This window comes from Balaenoptera borealis (genome assembly GCF_965194805.1).
Source record: "Balaenoptera borealis genome assembly, chromosome: 8".
NCBI lineage: Eukaryota > Metazoa > Chordata > Mammalia > Artiodactyla > Balaenopteridae > Balaenoptera > Balaenoptera borealis.
In genome coordinates this window covers 7733404-7745563 of record NC_138865.1, presented here as the reverse complement: position 1 = coordinate 7745563, position 12160 = coordinate 7733404, and the positions used below count along the sequence as shown (strand labels likewise).

The 12160-nt window shown below is 56.3% G+C and overlaps 1 protein-coding gene across 5 annotated transcripts in view; it reads left to right on the top strand.

Moving 5' to 3' along the window:
- The window catches only part of GATA4 (GATA binding protein 4), an 85180-nt gene that overhangs the window by 16886 nt on the left and 56134 nt on the right, over window positions 1-12160 (top strand). The window contains exon 1 of one of the 5 annotated variants that reach the window (XM_082403585.1): window positions 208-249. The exons of 1 other annotated variant lie outside the window; for it this stretch is intronic. The gene's annotated coding sequence lies outside the window, so the exon portion shown is untranslated. Of the gene's footprint in view, window positions 1-207; window positions 250-9747; window positions 10261-11718; window positions 11884-12160 lie in introns of those variants that run through there. 3 more of the 5 variants (XM_082403586.1, XM_082403583.1, XM_082403587.1) reach the window with 3 other exon arrangements.

Sequence of the window (12160 nt, the reverse complement as noted above, 5' to 3'; positions counted from 1 at the left end):
AAAAATTCGAACGAACCCAAATGGAATGTTCGCCGGGGTCCTGATTTTGCTCCCCTCACGCGGGCGTGAGTGATGCCCGGGAAACTGACGACTCCCCTCCTAAGCTGTGTTGCACGAGACACTCCGGGCGGCGGCGGAGTCCCGCCTCGCGGGGCGCGGCCCCTCGGCCGGAGCAGGCGCTCCTCTCCCGGGCGCGCGGCCGGAGGGCGGGCGCCGAGCTCGGACGTCGGCACGGACCGCGGCCGCCGGGTAAGAGCGGAGGTCCGGGCGCGGGCCGAGCGAGCGCGGGGGCTCCGCCGGGGAGGCTGCGGCCGCGGCCCCCGGGGATCCGGCGCGGGCGAGCGGGGGCGGGAAGCCGGGCGGCGGCGGGGAGGGAGTGGGGCCGCGCACCGGGCGCCGGGCCGGGGAGGCCCTTCCGCGCCCGCCGCCCCCTCCGCGGAGCCGGGTCGGGGCGCGCCGGGGGGCGGGGGCGGCCGGCCGGGGGCTGACCCCGAGCGCCGCCGAGTCTGCGTCCGCCCGCCGCCCGGCGCTCGCCGCCCGCCGCCTCGGGTTACGCGGCGGCCGTCGGCGCGCACCTCATCAATAAGGCCTGACAGGCCGCCGGCTCCGCTGCCATCCATCACCCGGCCCGCGCGGCCAGAGGCGCAGAGCACCCCTCGCGGGGGACGGGCGCGGGCCACGGGAGCCGGCGGCCCCTCGGGTGAGCGGGACCCAGGAGAGGCCAGCGGTCACCAGGGAGCCGGGCGGACTCCACGTAAGCCCGAAAACAGACCCGCGCTACTCGGAGGCAGCGTTTTCTATCCATCAACAAATATTTGACTTTATTCCACCTCTTAATCCCAGTGTCTTTTAAGAACGTGTTCATTTGTTTCTAAAGAGCCGCAAGGGAGCTTAGAAATGATCTAGCACAATCCGCACATTTCACAGATGAGGAAACTGAGACAGAGTGGGGACTGGGCATGCCTGAGGTCACGCAACCTGGTGGCGATGCAAACGAGAGGCCAGGTCTCCTGACCCCCCGATTCCCAGCCCACGCGCCGGCCACATGGGCACTGGGTAGGACCCACGACGCATATGCGTGTTTGGCATCAGATGTGTGAAATGGACGAAGTCGTGCGTGTTGTAGGTTCTCGGTGTGCCTAATAGTCGAACCAAGTCGCCGCCTGCGTGTGTACACGCGCGTGCGCGCGCATGCTGAGGTCTAGAAAGGGAACAGTAAATGAGGCAAAAGTATGGGGGGGGACACCTACATATAAAAATAATATAGTTCCTTGAGTTCATTTACTTCCTCTTCCCCTCCCCCCACCCCAAGGAATTAACATGGTTTCTCTTCTAACTTATCTGTTGCAGCACTTTCTCCCGTTGCCTGTTTGCAGGGCTCTTTTTCTCACTGGTCTGAACCAGTTTGGAGGTAGCGACTTATGTTCATCCCTAGATCTCCAAAGTTTGCATGGTGCCTGGCACACAGCGAGCATTCAATACGTGTTTGCTGCGGTGAATTGCAATACTTACTTGTAAGGGAATCCAAATAATTAAGGTTCAGAGGACATCGAGACTGAAAGAACTCTCAGATCATGGTGTTTAGTCTCATTTCGTGAGAGACTGGCCCTTGATTTACCTCTGGCCCCCAGAGTTCCCTCTTTTTTTCCCCCGGAACGCTACCTGCCACAAGCTCTCCTAGTTGTGGCTTCCTGCATGCTTTTTACTTCTTCCCTTCCCTTCCCACCTTTTGGTTCTTCCACTGCTTCATTAGCAAGCTTTGGAAGGATGAGGAGGAGAGTAAGAGGGAAATAGACAAAGCCAATCTGTTTGCTTTATTTCTGACAGGAAACAGTATTTTGTAGGGTTTTGTTCTGTTTTCGTTGATGGTGGTGTTTTGTGTTTGTTAGTGCTGTTGGTTTTTTCATTCAAGTGAACAGGATGAGATTAAAGCCAAAAACCAATGGGTGTCTGTTAACATTAACATTCATTTTTCCTCCATGACCACAGTGGTTTGATGAGAGTTAAAAACAATGATATTATCACCAACTCTTGGAAGGGGTAGAAATGAACACACACACACACACACACCACTTTTATTGAGCAGGAAAGGTAGCAGAGCCATCCTATGGCCCTGGTAGTCAGTGGCTTTGGGCTCGCTTGCGCTGTCTACTAGACCATGACTTCTGTAAATACAGGTACAAAGTGTAGTTTTATCTGGCATAAAACACACTTTTTTTCTGGTTACCATCTATCTGCATGGTAGCCCTTCCGCGTGCAGGTCACGAACTGCAGCTGAGTGTAATGAAAATTGATGTAAGAATCAGAGTCAAAACAACTTATCCTGCAGAACTGTTGCGGGGTTGAATATGATCATGCGCAGGAAAGGCCACGTTTCACCAAATGGACTAAAGGAAGTATAGTTCTACTCTCAGGGGCAAGCTCATTCTCTCAAGGCCAGGCCTTGGCTTATTCTTGCCTCATGGGACCAGCTGGACAAAACCCAGTCTCCTCTGACTGACTAGCTTCTGGCCAGCTGGGTCTCCCCGCTGTCCATCTGCTGCCAGCCAGTTGCCTGGGGGAGCAGCAGTGTGGTTGAAAGTGACTTAGCAATTTCTGAGCTTCTGCTACCTGGTTCCAGGACTCTCAGGATGAGACAACAGTCACCTTCCCTGGGAAGTCACCCTCCCTGCAATAGGGAGGACCAACCTCGGACACTGGATCCTTTTAGAAGAGATGCAAGGCTTTCTTTTATATAGAAATCACTTTTCTGAAGTATTTTAGGGGGGAGTGAATCATGTACCAGGGATGTGAAGTCTCACTAAAGACTGGAGACGGGAGTGTGTGTGTGGAGAGAGAGAGAGAGAATAGGGGCTGAAGAATTTTCTCCTGTCCCAGAAATACTCTTAACCCCCTGCTTTTTTTAAAGTCTGATTTATTGAGGTGAAATTTACATACAGTAAATTCACCCTTTTTAGGGTACAGTTCTATGCGTTTTGACAAACACACAAATGGTATAACCACCACCACAATCAAGATATAGACTAGTTCCATATTTTTTCACTTGACGTCTCCAGCAAGGCTCCTGACTGACAGCAGCAGAGGCTTCTTCACAAGGTAAGGAAGTGCCTCTGGCAATAGGAGGAAAACCGTGAAAACAGTGGCGCTGCACCCAAGTAGAAGTGTTGGAGTGAAGCAGCGGAGAGTTCTTGCCGAGAGTGAGGATATCTCTGTGGTCCTGATACTAGGAGCTTGCTGTGTAATCTTGGGCAGAACATTTACCCTCTCTGAACCTCAGTTTTTTCATCTGTATGTTGGAGATAGTTATGGTTGGTGGTTAGAATTCTCTCTGCCCCTTGAAAATCTATGATATAATTGTATTGGGTGTAGATCACAGCAAGATGGATTTGATAACCAAATATTGACACACTCCTTATAATGGAAACTGCCAAAATCATTTGAACTATTGATTTATAAAGATGGTTTTGTCAAAGAGCCTGAGAAGGAGAATCAAACTGAAAAAGACAAGTAATTACAGTGTATTGCATTTCAAAAATGTTATATATGTGGAATAATAATACAACATATAACCTTTGGGGACTGGCTTTTTTCACTAAGCACAATGCCCTGGAGGTTCACGCAAGACGTTGTATGTATTGCTGACTGGCATTCCATGGTATGCATGTGCCACAGTTTGCTTGTCTATTCATTTGGTGGAGGGTATTTGGGTTTTCAGTTTGGGATTTTACAAATAAAGCTGCTGTGAACATCTGCAAAAAAAGAAAAAAGCTATAGGCTAGCTCCAACACACCCCACCAAATTTCCTCCTCCCCCTCTGCAGTCACCTCTCCCTCAAACCCCTGCCCCTGGCAACCTCTGTTTTCTATCCCTATGGTCTCGCCTTTGTGAAAATGTCATATAAATGGGTTCATTTAGTCTTTTGAGTCCAACCTCTTTCATGCAGCCCTAGCGCACTTGACATTCACTCATGTCGCTGGGTGTATTTGTAGTTCATTCTTTTTTGTTCCTGAGTAGTATTCCCTTGCGTGGCCTTCCCTCCATTTATTTATCCATTTCCCAGTTGAGGATCATTTGTGTGGCTTCCAGTTTGGGGCTATTAGGAGGAAAAACTGTAAGTGTGAAGATACCAGCAATCCTCTTTTATAGATTAACACACAGCTTACATTTAGCTTTTCTTATCCTGAGGCCAATCGCAAATAATTCATATGCTGAGCAGCCATGTTCAGAGAGTTTGGGACGGGGACGTCACAGTCGCTGACAATCATATGTAGGGGTGGGGGGGGCGGGGAGGAAGAGGCGGAGAGAGAGAGTGAGAAGCCAGGGCTTTTGGAGTGGAATACACACCAACTTCTCACATAGTGATTAAGAAATTGATCACTCTTGACAGATAAGGCTGTGTCTTGTTCTATCTGCTCCGAGCCCTCCACCCCACCCCTACCCCACCCCCAAGCAGAGTGTGGGCTCTGGGAACAGGACATCTCCAGAGACTTCCTGGGCTGGGGGCGGAAGGATTCTTCCCCTCACAGGGGAAAGGTTCCAGCCCCAGTGAGAGGTGGTATGAGACGGGAGAGGGAGAACGGGCGGGCGCAGCGAGCTGAGGCTCCTGGGGTCAGCTCTGCCCCTCCGCGGATTAGCACCTCTGCTAAAGAGGGCCTGGGGCTGTGGAAGAAAGCAGACTTTAAAGGCAGAACACGCTTGTCTTTCAGTCAAACACGCAGACACAGGAGCATGTATGGGAAAGTTGAAACTAGCGAAGAGAAATGGAATGTCAGGGATCTTGCAGTCTTTTTCTTTACTCAGGTCAAAATACAGCAAATAGCCTTTTGACAGAAATAGGTAGGTCAAGCTGTTGGAAGCTCCATGCCTCCCATTTTCTTCTGCTGTTGCAAGAAACCAATCATTTCCAAATAAGTAATAAATACCTCCAAGCGCCCAGGGGTGTGTGAGAGAAGGCAGCCCACTCTCTTTGGGCACCTGCTGCCACTGAGCGGTGGTGGCCTGTAAGCGACCCTACTGTCCAATACAGGGACGCCCAGGCCTGTGGGGAGAGGGTCCTCCCCCACGTGCAGGACCGCAGGGCCTAGAGCCCTCAGCCCCGCCGCCGCGGCTTTGGGAGATGCCCCGGGCGGGCTCTGCTTCCAGGGCTGGGGGGTGGAGGCGAGGCAGGAGATGCTGTTTTCGCACTTGGGCTTCGCGCTTCCTTGACACTTTCCTGTCTCTCGCTCCGCCGCCAGGTCGCGGCGCCTGCCTGGGCGTCTTCTCCAACTCCGGGTCACCTCGGGCTCGGTGGCGCGGGGAAGGGTGCCGGGGGCGGCCTGTGCGGAAACCGGCCCAAGCTGGCGCTAGGAACACCGCGTCTCCGGTGGCTCCACAAGTCCCGACATGAGCGTCGGGGTCTTGGACTGGCAGCGCTCCAGCCGCTGGGTCCCCGTCAACACCGCAGCCCTCCCGGGAGCGGGGCGCGATTCGGGACTGACCTCGCCCCGTCTGGTCTCCTCGCCTCCATCCGGCCCAGGCCTTTCCTTCCCAGTTCTCTCGCTGGCCTCCCCTCTCCCTGGGGGTCTCGATCTCTATTTCTGTCACCTGGTCTCTTGACTCCTATCTCTTCTTCTTTCTCTGGGTCTGTGTTTCCCTCTCCGACCCCGCCCCCCCTTTTCCCTGGTCTCTGTTCCTCTCTGCTCTCTGCCTGTCCTTTCCCTGCTCTGTTTTTTCCATAACACTTCACACCACCTAAAAGTCTATACTGACTTATTCATTCTCCGTCTTCCTCTTATAGAATGTAAGCTCCACAGGCAGAATTTTTCTCTGTTTTGTTCTATGCTGAATCCCAGCGCCTCGGACAGTCCCTGGCACTGAGTAGGTGCTCAGTAAAAATAGGATGAATGACTGGATGAATGAGTTAATTGATGAATGAACAAATCCTGTCCCTCTGGGTTCTCAAGCCAGTCTTTTCTCTGTCCTTTCTGCCTGCCTTCTTCTGTCTCTCCCCCTTTTCTCTGCTTTCTCTTGTTTCTGTCTCTCTCCATCCCTCCCTCACTTTTTTTCTCGGTCCTGCTGTCGGACAGCGTCCCTCCAGCTTTCCAAAAGGTATGGGTTTGGGCCATCCGCACCGGGAGATGGTACACCTGGCGTCTCTTGTCGGCCTTTGTCCTAGGGAACCGGGCAGCCTCCCTGTCCAATCGTCGCAGCCTAAGCGCCTAACCAGGTCCCTAGCTGAACTCGACCTCCAAAATCCTGACTGTACGCCTGGAAATCCCTTCTTCCTGCAGACCCCAGAGTCCTGGGACTCCCGGTTTCCTTAGAGGCAGCCTAGATTTGGGCGAGAGATTTGTAGGTGGCGGTGCAGATAAACACCCTGCAACGACTCAGACTGGGCCTCTCTCTCCATGTCTGGTCTGGGCCTCAGGGTCCTACTTTGAGAAATGGTGGTGACTCTAAGCACCTACTGTGTGCCAGGGGATGCATTCCCCTTTGAAGGGAGTGTTGTTTCTCCAACTCCCAGCAACCCTGAGAGATGCTATTAGCAACTCCTTTTGTAATTGTAATCATTCAACAAACATTTATTGGGCACCTATGTGCCAGCCCTGGCTGCTGCCCTCATAGAGCCTACATTCTGGGGTGTGTGTGGGGAGGAAGGGGTGTGTATAAGCAACCACAGATAAACGAATTTGTAACTCCGTGGAACAGAAGGCCTAGGAATTAAGCAAAGTCACATTTTATGTATTCCAAGAACATTTATTGTGCTCTTTCTCTGTACTGGGCGCAGCCAGTGCTGCAGCTTCAAAAGTCCCTAACAGGGTAGGAGGGAGGGAGAACCCACAAGGGAAAGAATGGGGCCCACGTCACCAAGAGAGATCCTGGAGGTGACAGCTTCGGTCCCCAAGAGTAGGGCCCCTCCGGACAGCTCAAAGATTCTGCAGGCCCAGAGCGGGTCTCGGTGCAGCCTGGGCAGTGGGTGCCGGAAGCTCCCGCTTGCTGCTGTTCCCCCACCCCCATCCGAAGTCCTCGGATTTGGAAGGGGAGAGGATGCCAGGCTGGGAGAGGGTAGAGGGGCGAACGCTAGGGCGTCAGCCTGGCCGCAGGGCGCCCGGTGCTCGGCGACCCGCTGGCGGCAGAGCCCGGACTTGCGGGCGCCTGGACTGGGTTTCAGTTCTCGCCTCCGCTGCCCCGGGACCTGAGGAGCGCCCTCCCCATTCAAAAAGCTTTTGGCATCCTTCCCGAACTTGGTGAAAACGTGGAGAATCCTTTTCACTTTTCTTTCCCTTCCCACGGGCTCTTAGATTATGAGACACGAACTGTTTTATTTAAACTTGATTTTAATTTTTAAATGTCAGACGTCCTCATTAAATGAAATTTAGAAATATTTGAAAAGCAAAACGAGGGCTTTAAAAAGCGTTTCGTTATAGAAACTCGATAATAAGTAGAATGGATGAAAGAACTAAGACTCAGAAATCTAGATTCGAGACCTATTGCAGAGCGCCCCGACTTTGCCACCTCCAACAAATGTCTTAACCTGTCTGGGTCTCCTAGTTCCCGTTTGTATGAGGATGGGAACATCTTCTCTCCCTCCCTCTAGCGCGGCGATGTTGTTGTTTCCTCGAAAAATAAATGGAATTTGAAAGTGTTCTGTAATCTGGAAATATGGTAGGGTGTGCCAGAAACTCTAGTCCTCAGGGCCGGAAGCAGCAGGAAGCGTTTGCGGTCTCTGAGACAGAGCATGGCTTCGCCTTGCAGCACTGAGTAGTATTTTTACAAGCAAGACAGAATTAAGAAGCGTGGCCGACTTCTCTCCTCACGTCCACCGGCAGGAGGCTGATGAGCGCTTCCTGGGGGGCAGAGCTCGGTTCCCGGGGCGGGGGTCTCTAGCCCCCCTCCCCAAGAATTCCCGCTGCCAAGGCACGGGGGCTCGGGAGGGAAAGAAGGTCTACTAGCCTCACAGCTTAATTCGTTCTCCGTTTTTCCGTCCGCGGGCGACGGCCCTGCTCCGCACCCGGACCCTCCGTGCTCCACCCGCGGGGTGGGGTGTGGGGGTGACGCTGGGCGCAGTGTGGGCCCCGCGAGTGAGGACCGGCTGTCGCAGAGGGAGAGGGAATCGTGCCGGCAGCGCCAGGCCCGGCGGAGGAATTGAAGGGCCGCGTGGGGACAGGAGCCGGCAAACGTTCAGCGCGGGTCCCTTTGCCTGTCTGTCCCGGAGCCCTTAGGTACAAGCTCGCAGAGACGCGTCTACATCTCGGAGGAATTCGTTACACAGGACGAGGGGTGACTTTTCCAGTGCCCTCCCCGGTCCTGTCTCTCTGCGGGTTTCTTGCTCCCGATTAGAAGACTTTGGGGGCCTGCTGTTCTTTCAGGCGTCGTTGGTTTCCAGGGCTGGCGGCCGCCGAGGCTGATTTCCGCAGGGTGCCCGGCGGCCGCACCAGCCAGAACTGAGACTGTGGTCCCGGCGTTGCGCTCGGCTTAAAGCAAGCCCGCTCGGGTCCCGCCAGGAACTCCGGAGAACCCCGCCCGGGGAGACCGTCGCTGTTGTCGCTGTGAATCCTATCGTCCACTGTTTATTAACTTTTTTTTTCAGGGAACTAGAGTTCCGATTCCTCTGTACTCCATGTCCTGCCTACAAATACGTCTCTAAGGTATGGACCGGCTGAAGTCCCAGAGGCCTTAATGGAGCAAAAAAATCCGGCAACTTATTCTTGTGTCCTGGAGAGATTTTTTTTGTTTAATCGTATAGCACATCTTAGTAATTCTTATTTGTCTAAATTTCACGACTTGACTCTTCATTAGACCCAGGCCCTTAGTAAAAAGAGGTCAAAGACTTTCACAGTATTACATTTTCCTTGCAGATTATGGGAAAGAAAAGTGGAAAGAGGGCATGAATGGGGTTGGGCCATATCCCAGGCCAGCCCAGAGACATCTCCTTAAAAATAGCCAGGAGTCCGAACCTCAAAGCACACCACACACACACACCCCCAACTCCATTCCCAGCGGCCTCCTGAGTGAGGGAGAAGCCTGGGAACTTAGCGGCAGCCGATAAACCTCCTCCAGCCGGCGGGCCAGTGAGGCCTTGAAATGCTCTCTGCTCCTGGCAACGGCGCGGCGGCCGCGGCGGCTCCCGCCTCGCCCAAGGGAGGGAGGGGGTGAGCGAAGGAAGGAGGGAGGGAGCGAAGGAAAACGAAACACCCTAAAAGAGCGGGCCGCTGGCCAACCACCCTCTGGACCGTCCTTGAGCTGAGCCCTCGGGGGAGAAAGTTGGGGCGCTGGGCCCAAAGGGAGGGGAAAACGCAGAACACAGACACAAAATTCTCGGTTCCAGGAGCCTTCCTAGAAGCAAGGAATCTTTGACGGACTCCCAGGCTTCAGCCCACCAGGAGAGCGCGGACGGGGCTGGGGGGGCTGGGGGGTCGGTGGAGGTGGTAAAGGAGCTCAGTCGCAGGCCTGGCCAAGAGCGGCCCCCTGGTGAATCCGGGCTTCCTCGAAAGGAAGCGCTTAGAAAGAACAGTCTCTTCCATCAGGGGTCTCACAACAGCCACACAGAGCAGGGCCTGCTATTGCCCCCACCACTGTACGGGAGGCTGGGGGTGGGAGTGGGGCGAGGCTGGCCGCTGGTCACCCAGCTACTGCGACCCTCAGCACACGCGCTCTGGCGCCGCGGTCGACGCGGCACTGCGAAGGTAGCAGCCCGCGTGGGAGCGGCCCGCGTCCTTGGCTTTGGTGAGGACGCTCAGATGGCCGCTCCGCCAGATGCTAAGTCCCAAGGCCCAGTCTCCAGGTTCAGCCCCTTTCGCCCTCTGGGGGTCGCGCGCGGGAGGCAGCTCTGAGACATGGGGCATCGCTGGGGCCACAAATTCCCAGGGAGAAGAGAGATGCCGGGGCAGCTTCCTGCTCCGCCGAGCTCAGCCTTGCAACTCCTCAGAAAGCCCTCATAGGCCCCTGGCGCAGGCCTTCGGCTTCGTGGCTCTCTCGCTCACCCCAGGGGGAAGGAGGACCCGTTTCAAAGAGCACAGGGGTCGCGTGCCCTTCTCGGCTGCATCTGAAAGTGCGCCGGCCGGCGTGTCCCCGCGAAACCGCCTTTCCCCAGGTCCAGCCTCTGGGATCCCCAGGACCCCCTCCCTCTTAAGTTCCCAGGCCCGGGATCTGCAGCCCCAAATTCTGCAAGGCGCTGGCGAGGAGCTGGAGGAAGCTGGAGAAGGGACCCCCTAGCACGCCACCCTCAGCTTCCCGGGCGCGAAGGGGCCCAGGCGGGCAGCGGCCCAGGGAGCGGCGTCGGTGAGTCCAGCGGGCGCTCAGCCCTTCCGCCGCTCTGCCGGGCGCCTCAGTTTTCTCTCTTCGGCCTGAGCCCCTCTGGACCTCCGCACCTTCAGCTCAGGGAAGAGAATTCCCCGCGCAGCCGCTCTCAGTCTTTCCTCCGGGATTTTCCTGAGAATCCCCACGAGTTGGCCACGATCCCTTTGGGGGGTTTCCTTCCAATCAGCCCCGCGTCCTAGCCTCGGCCTCAGTGCCCGGATTGCCCTCGCGCAGGCCGGGAATCCACGACCGATTACAGACTGCGGAAGCGGGTCTCGCCCGTACCCTTACTTCGGAGGCGCACAGGTTTCTTTCAGGGTGGTATCCCGGCCCCCTCCAGACCCCTCCAATCTGGTATGAGAAACCTGCGCAAGGGAGAGAAACGCGACCTTATGGGGGGTGGGGGGGAAGTTTAACCGAAAGCTTGAGAGCCACCGGCCGGCTGTTATCTGGAGCTGAAGGCTGCGGTAATCGATGGGTTATTTTTACGCGGTAATAGGGCCCTGTGATTGCTCTATTAACCTTTAGACCTGTCTGAGGGACTCTCCGGCTCGCAGCCCCGCTGCGCTGCGGCCTCTAGGCACTGACGCCGACTCCAAACTCAGGCCTGCCACCCTCCCCGCCCCCGCTCTAGGGAGGGGGGCTGAGGCCGCTGGAAGAGTCCTCTCGACCGAGAAACTCCGCTGGACTGCCGAGCTCCCCAAGTCCCTGCTAAGTCCCTTGGATTGGAGCGGCGGCGCCGCAGGCGGCAGAGAAAAACGCAAAGATCTGAAGGGAGGAGGCCGCAGGGGCTGGGAAGCTTCGCCATGAAAGCGTGCACTTTTATCTGCATGAACATAAAACTGTGCGCAGGAGCCTGGCGGACTCCCCGGGCTACTGCGAAGGTGAAAGGGAGGCTTAGGTGTCCGCGCTCTGATTGAGGGGGGCAATCTCAAGTTTGGCGTCTCTTCCTCCTCCCCAGAATCTGGGGCTAGGAGAATCCCAGTACCCACTATCACCCGGAGCTCTGCAACCAGTCGGGCACCCCCGGTGACCCAGGGCCCCACACCCGAGCCGGGGTCGCGCCCAAGAGGTCACCTTCCCCTCTATCAGCCCCGCCCCTCGCCCCCCGCGTCCGGGGCCGCGGCTGGAACCGGACCACCAGGAAGCGTGGGGAGGAGGGAGGAGGTGGAAGGCAGGGGAGGAGGTGGGAGAGAGACGACTCATTAATAAAGCTGACCCTGGGCAAAACCGCAAACCGAATCGACCTCAGGCAGGGCGGTGGATGAAGCCCGCGCGCCCCGGCAGTCGCACTTTGGCGTCTTCCGAGGAGATCCCTGCGCCTGGACTTTGCCTGCTAGGGGAGTTTTTTGAACAGCCCCGCAGCCAGGCGCCCGGCGGAGGTGTAGCCCGCCGCGGCGCACCCCCGCCCCCTGTCCTTGCACGTGACTCCCGCGGGCCAGTCAGCGCCGGCGAGCGGGAGCGCAGGGAAGAGGGGATCCGCGACGCGAGCTGGGGGACTCTGAGGCGGCCGGCAGGGAGGCTGCGAGAGCTCAGCCGCCGCCGAAGCTCCCGCGGCGCCCAGGGGAGCGCGCGCCGGCCTCCAGGAAGCTCGAGCCGCGGCAGGTACGGCTTCTCCCGCGCTTCTCCTTGCTCTTTCCCGTCTCCTCCGCGCTTGTTTGCTTGGGAGTAGAGAGGTAACCAGCGGATGGAAGGGAGACGTTGGTCATCCCCCTCTCCCTAACCTTTCCCAAAGCCGGCTCTGCTTTGGCTTAGCAGCTTCTTTAAAAAAAGAGTAAGATTTGAGGGGAAAGCGGACAGGGATACTCGAAGTGCTTCTGGATTCTTTTTGTGTGAACTTGAACGTTTTTAATCCCCGCCCCCGCGTGCAGATTTCCCAGCC